Raw genomic sequence first — 8,112 nt, 5'->3', positions numbered from 1 at the left:
TGTAACATTGTACTACTGCTTAGTATTTTTACATATGTATTGAAAAATATATGAAATGATTGCATATGTTATACAGTTTGCGAAAGAAGATTTGTTTTTTGTATGTAGAATATTTTGCAAAATTGTGTTACTCATGTTCTACAATTTAAATACCAAAATATTATAGAATAGATAGGTTTATCAAAAAATACCATACAACATTGTGTTGTTTTATCAAACTACGTAATTCATTAAATATTAATATTATCTATTAAATCAATATTAAACAGTAACAAATTCATCTAACAGAGTTAAAGGAATTTATGATTATGCTTCAAAAGTAGCTATTGTCAACTTTTTTCTTTGGTACTTGATTTTAATAACTTTTTCATCAATTCATATTAGAAAAATATAAATATTTTGAAAAATTACCGTGTAACATTGTACTACTGCTTAGTATTTTTACATATGTATTGAAAAATATATGAATTGATTGCATATGTTATACAGTTTGCGAGAGAAGATTTGTTTTTTGTATGTAGAATATTTTTGTTGATTTTGCAAAATTGTGTTACTCATGTTCTACAATTTAAATACCAAAATATTATAGAATAGATAGGTTTATCAAAAAATACCATACAACATTGTGTTGTTTTATCAAACTACATAATTCATAAAATATTAATATTATCTATTTAATCAATATTAAACAGTAACAAATACATCTAATAGAGTTAAAGGAATTTATGATTATGCTCCAAAAGTACTTTTTGTCAACTTTTTTATTTGGTACTTAATTTTAATAACTTTTTCATCAATTCATATTAGAAAAATATAAATAATTTGAAAAACAACCGTGAAACATTGTACTACTTCTTAGTATTTTTATATATGTATTGAAAAATATATGAATTGATTACATATGTAATGTTATACAATTTGCGAAAGAAGATTTGTTTTTTGTATGTAGAATATTTTTGTTAATTTGCAAAATCGTGCTACTCATGTTCTACAATTTAAATACCAAAATATTATAGAATATATATATTCTTGAAAGAATACCGTACAACATTGTATTGTTCTATCAATTTTCATAATTCATTAAATATTAATATTAACTATATACTCAATATTTAACAGTAACAAATACCTCTAACAGAGTTAAACGAATTTATGATTGTGCTCCAGAAGTACTTTTTGTCAACTTTTTTATTTGGTAATTGATTTTAATATCTTTTTCATCAATTCATATAAGAAAAATATAAATAATTTGAAAAATTATCGTGAAACATTGTACTACTTCTTAGTATTTTTAAAAATTTATATTGAAAAATATATGAAATGATTGCATATGTTATACAGTTTGCGAAAGAAGATTTGCTTTTTGTATGTAGAATATTTTGCAAAATTGTGCTACTCATGTTCTACAATTTAAATACCAAAATATTATAGAATATATATGTTTCTCAAAAAATACCGTACAACACTGTGTTGTTTTATCAAATTACATAATTCATGAAATATTAATATTATCTATTTAATCAATATTAAACAGTAACAAATACATCTAACAGAGTTAAAGGAATTTATGATTGTGCTCCAAAAGTACTTTTTGTCAACTTTTTTATTTGGCTCTTGATTTTAATAACTTTTTCATCAATTCATATCAGAAAAATATAAATAATTTGAAAAATTATCGTGAAACATTGTACTACTTCTTAGTATTTTTAAAAATGTATATTGAAAAATACATGAAGTAATTGCAGATGTTATACAGTTTGCGAAAGAAGATTTGTTTTTTGTATCTAGAATATTTTTGTTAATTTTGCAAAATTGTGCTACTCATGTTCTACAATTTAAATACCAAAATATTATAGAAAATATACGTTTTTCAAAAAATACCGTACAACATTTTAATATTTTATCAAATTTCATAATTTATTAAATATTAATATTATCTACAAACTAAATATATAAGAGTAACAAATACTTCTAACAGAGTTAAAGGAATTTATGATTATGCTCCAAAAGTACTTGTTGTCAACTTTTTTATTTGGATCGTGATTTTAATAACTTTTTCATCAATTCATATTAGAAAAATATAAATAATTTGAAAAATTGTCGTGAAACATTGTACTACTGCTTAGTATATTTACATATGTATTGAAAAATATGTGAATTGATTGCATATGTTATACAGTTTGCGAGAGAAGATTTGTTTTTTGTATGTAGAATATTTTGCAAAATTGTGCTACTCATGTTCTACAATTTAAATACCAAAATATTATAGAAAATATACGTTTTTCAAAAAATACCGTACAACATTTTATTATTTTATCAAATTTCATAATTTATTAAATATTAATATTATCTACAAACTAAATATATAAGAGCAACAAATACTTCTAACAGAGTTAAAGGAATTTATGATTATGCTCCAAAAGATTTTTTTGTCAACTTTTTTATTTGGTTCGTGATTTTAATATCTTTTTCTTCAATTCATATAAGAAAAATATAAATAATTTGAAAAATTATCCTGAAACATTGTACTACTTCTTAGTATTTTTAAAAATTTATATTGAAAAATATATGAAATGATTGCATATGTTATACAGTTTGCGAAAGATTTGTTTTTTGTATGTAGAATATTTTTGTTAATTTTGCAAAATCGTGCTACTCATGTTCTACAATTTAAATACCAAAATATTATAGAATATATATGTTCTCGAAAGAATACCGTACAACATTGTATTGTTTTATCAATTTTCATAATTCATTAAATATTAATATTAACTATATATTCAATATTTAACAGTAACAAATACATCTAACAGAGTTAATGGAATTTATGATTGTGCTCCAGAAGTACTTTTTGTCAACTTTTTTATTTGGTACTTAATTTTAATAACTTTTTCATCAATTCATATTAGAAAAATATAAATAATTTGAAAAATTATCGTGAACCATTGTACTACTTCTTAGTATTTTTAAAAATTTATATTGAAAAATACATAAAATGATTGCATATGTTATACAGTTTGCGAAAGAAGATTTGTTTTTTGTATGTAGAATATTTTTGTTGATTTTGCAAAATCGTGCTACTCATGTTCTACAATTTAAATACCAATATATTATAGAATATATAAGTTTTTCAAAAAATACCGTGCAACATTTTATTGTTCTATCAATTGCCATAATTCATTAAATATTTATATTACCTACATACTCAATAGTTAACAGTAACAAATACCTCTAACAGAGTTAAAGGAATTTATGATTATACTCCAAAAGTATTTTTTGTCAACTTTTTTTATTTAACACATGATTTTAATAACTTTTTGATCAATTCATATTAGAAAAATATAAATAATTTGAAAAATTATCGTGAAACATTGTACTACTTCTTAGTATTTTTAAAAATTTATATTGAAAAATACATGAAATGATTGCATATGTTATACAGTTTGCGAGAGAAGATTTGTTTTTTGTATTTAGAATATTTTGCAAAATTATGCTACTCATGTTCTACAATTTAAATACCAAAATATTATAGAAAATAAACGTTTTTCAAAAAATACCGTACAACATTGTATTGTTTTATTAAATTTCATAATTTACTAAATAATAATATTACCTGTAAACTCAATTAATAAGAGTAACAAATACTTCTAACAGAGTTAAAGGAATTTATGATTATGCTTCAAAAGCAGTTATTGGCAACTTTTTTATTTGGTACTTGATTTTAATAACTTTTTCATCAGTTCATATTAGAAAAATATAAATAATTTGAAAAACTATCGTGAAACATTCTACTATTTCTTAGCATTTTTAAAAATTTATATTAAAAAATACATCAAATGATTGCATATGTTATACAGTTTGCGAAAGAAGATTTGTTTTTTGTATGTAGAATATTTTTGTTGATTTTGCAAAATTGTGCTACTCATGTTCTACAATTTAAATACCAAAATATTATAAAATAGATAGGTTTTTCAAAAAATGCCATACAACATTGTGTTGTTTTTTCAAATAACATAATTCATTAAATATTAATATTACCTATATAATCAATATTTAACAGTAACAAATACATCTAACAGAGTTAAAGGAATTTATGATTATGTTTCAAAAGTACTTTTTGTCAACTTTTTTATTTGGTACTTGATTTTAATCACTTTTTCATCAATTCATATTAGAAAAATATAAATATTTTGAAAAATTATCGTGAAACATTGTACTACTTCTTAGTACTTTTAAAAATTTATATTGAAAAATACATGAAATGATTGCATATGTTATACAGTTTGCGAAAGAAGATTTGTTTTTTGTATGTAGAATATTTTGCAAAATTGTGTTACTCATGTTCTACAATTTAAATACCAAAATTTTATAGAATATATACGTTTTTCAAAAAATACCGTACAACATTTTATTGTTCTATCAATTTCCATAATTCATTAAATATTAATATTACCTATATACTCAATAATTAACAGTAACCAATACCTCTAACAGAGTTAAAGGAATTTATGATTGTGCTCCAAAAGTACTTTTTGTCAACTTTTTTATTTGGTACTTGATTTTAATAACTTTTTCATCAATTCATATTAGAAAAATATAAATAATTTGAGAAACAACTGTGTAACATTGTACTACTTCTTAGTATTTTTATATATGTATTGAAAAATATATGAATTGATTATATATGTTATGTTATACAATTTGCGAAAGAAGATTTGTTTTTTGTATGTAGAATATTTTTGTTAATTTTGCAAAATCGTGCTACTCATGTTCTACAATTTAAATACCAAAATATTATAGAATATATATGTTCTTGAAAGAATACCGTACAACATTGTGTTGTTCTATCAATTTTCATAATTCATTGAATATTAATATTAACTATATACTCAATATTTAACAGTAACAAATACATCTAACAGAGTTAAAGGAATTTATGATTGTGCTCCAGAAGTACTTTTTGTCAACTTTTTTATTTGGTAATTGATTTTAATATCTTTTTCATCAATTCATATAAGAAAAATATAAATAATTTGAAAAATTATCGTGAAACATTGTACTACTTCTTAGTATTTTTAAAAATGTATATTGAAAAATAAATGAAATGATTGCAGATGTTATACAGTTTGCGAAAGAAGATTTGTTTTTTGTATGTAGAATATTTTTGTTAATTTTGCAAAATTGTGCTACTCATGTTCTACAATTTAAATACCAAAATATTATAGAATATATATGTTTTTCAAAAAATACCGTACAACATTGTGTTGTTTTATCAAATTACATAATTCATGAAATATTAATATTATCTATTTAATCAATATTAAACAGTAACAAATACATCTAACAGAGTTAAAGGAATTTATGATTATGCTCCAAAAGTACTTGTTGTCAACTTTTTTATTTGGTACTTGATTTTAATAACATTTTCATCAGTTCATATTAGAAAAATATAAATATTTTGAAAAATTACCCTGTAACATTGTACTACCGCTTAGTATTTTTACATATGTATTGAAAAATATATGAAATGATTGCATATGTTATACAGTTTGCGAAAGAAGATTTGTTTTTTGTATGTAGAATATTTTGCAAAATTGTGTTACTCATGTTCTACAATTTAAATACCAAAATATTATAGAATAGATAGGTTTATCAAAAAATACCATACAACATTGTGTTGTTTTATCAAACTACATAATTCATAAAATATTAATATTATCTATTTAATCAATATTAAGCAGTAACAAATACATCTAATAGAGTTAAAGGAATTTATGATTATGCTTCAAAAGTAGTTTTTGTCAACTTTTTTCTTTGGTACTTGATTTTAATAACTTTTTCATCAATTCATATTAGAAAAATATAAATAATTTGAGAAACAACTGTGTAACATTGTACTACTTCTTAGTATTTTTATATATGTATTGAAAAATATATGAATTGATTACATATGTTATGTTATACAATTTGGGAAAGAAGATTTGTTTTTTGTATGTAGAATATTTTTGTTAATTTTGCAAAATCGTGCTACTCATGTTCTACAATTTAAATACCAAAATATTATAGAATATATATGTTCTTGAAAGAATACCGTACAACATTGTATTGTTCCATCAATTTTCATAATTCATTAAATATTAATATTAACTATATACTCAATATTTAACAGTAACAAATACCTCTAACAGAGTTAAAGGAATTTATGATTGTGCTCCAGAAGTACTTTTTGTCAACTTTTTTATTTTGTAATTGAGTATTGCCAAATACCCTTCATCAGTGGTCTTGGAAATAATTCTTGTATTTAATTATTCGTAAATAATTATTTTTGAGACTGCAAGTACCAGGAATCGAACTCGGGTCCTGCCAAATGTGAAGCTCAGAATCAGCGCACCTTAAAATATTAATATTATCTATTTAATCAATATTAAACAGTAACAAATACATCTAATAGAGTTAAAGGAATTTATAATTATGCTTCAAAAGTAGTTTTTGTCAACTTTTTTCTTTGGTACTTGACTTTAATAACTTTTTCATCAATTCATATTAGAAAAATATAAATAATTTGAGAAACAACTGTGTAACATTGTACTACTTCTTAGTATTTTTATATATGTATTGAAAAATATATGAATTGATTACATATGTTATGTTATACAATTTGCGAAAGAAGATTTGTTTTTTGTATGTAGAATATTTTGTTAATTTTGCAAAATCGTGCTACTCATGTTCTACAATTTAAATACCAAAATATTATAGAATATATATGTTCTTGAAAGAATACCGTACAACATTGTATTGTTCTATCAATTTTCATAATTCATTAAATATTAATATTAACTATATACTCAATATTTAACAGTAACAAATACCTCTAACAGAGTTAAAGGAATTTATGATTGTGCTCCAAAAGTACATTTTGTCAACTTTTTTATTTGTTACTCGATTTTAATAACTTTTTCATCAGTTCATATTAGAAAAATATAAATAGTTTGAAAAATTATCGTGAAACATTCTACTATTTCTTAGCATTTTTAAAAAATTATATTAAAAAATACATCAAATGATTGCATATGTTATACAGTTTGCGAAAGAAGATTTGTTTTTTGTATGTAGAATATTTTAATATTTTTGTTGATTTTGCAAAATTGTGCTACTCATGTTCTACAATTTAAATACGAAAATATTATAGAATAGATAGGTTTTTCAAAAAAAACCATACAACTTTGTGTTGTTTTTTCAAATAACATAATTCATTAAATATTAATATTACCTATATAATCAATATTTAACAGTAACAAATACATCTAACAGAGTTAAAATGAATTTATGATTATGCTTCAAAAGTAGTTTTTGTTAACTTTTTTATTTGGTACTCGATTTTAATATCTTTTTCATCAATTCATATAAGAAAAATATAAATAATTTGAAAAATTATCGTGAAACATTGTACTACTTCTTAGTATTTTTAAAAATGTATATTGAAAAATAAATGAAATGATTGCAGATGTTATACAGTTTGCGAAAGAAGATTTGTTTTTTGTATGTAGAATATTTTTGTTAATTTTGCAAAATTGTGCTACTCATGTTCTACAATTTAAATACCAAAATATTATAGAATATATATGTTTTTCAAAAAATACCGTACAACATTGTGTTGTTTTATCAAATTACATAATTCATGAAATATTAATATTATCTATTTAATCAATATTAAACAGTAACAAATACATCTAACAGAGTTAAAGGAATTTATGATTATGCTCCAAAAGTACTTGTTGTCAACTTTTTTATTTGGTACTTGATTTTAATAACATTTTCATCAGTTCATATTAGAAAAATATAAATATTTTGAAAAATTACCCTGTAACATTGTACTACCGCTTAGTATTTTTACATATGTATTGAAAAATATATGAAATGATTGCATATGTTATACAGTTTGCGAAAGAAGATTTGTTTTTTGTATGTAGAATATTTTTGTTGATTTTGCAAAATCGTGCTACTCATGTTCTACAATTTAAATACCAAAATATTATAGAATAGATAGGTTTATCAAAAAATACCATACAACATTGTGTTGTTTTATCAAACTACATAATTCATGAAATATTA

At 21.7% G+C, this 8,112-nt stretch overlaps 1 pseudogene; it reads left to right on the top strand.

Annotated features, from left to right (window-relative positions):
* LOC119672722 overlaps nt 1-8,112 on the top strand; it is a 510,988-nt pseudogene that overhangs the window by 20,253 nt on the left and 482,623 nt on the right.

Source organism: Teleopsis dalmanni, chromosome 1 (genome assembly GCF_002237135.1).
Source record: "Teleopsis dalmanni isolate 2A chromosome 1, ASM223713v2, whole genome shotgun sequence".
Classification (NCBI taxonomy): Eukaryota; Metazoa; Arthropoda; class Insecta; order Diptera; family Diopsidae; genus Teleopsis; species Teleopsis dalmanni.
Note: the sequence above shows the minus strand (reverse complement) of the source record. Positions and strands in the feature narration are given on the sequence as shown.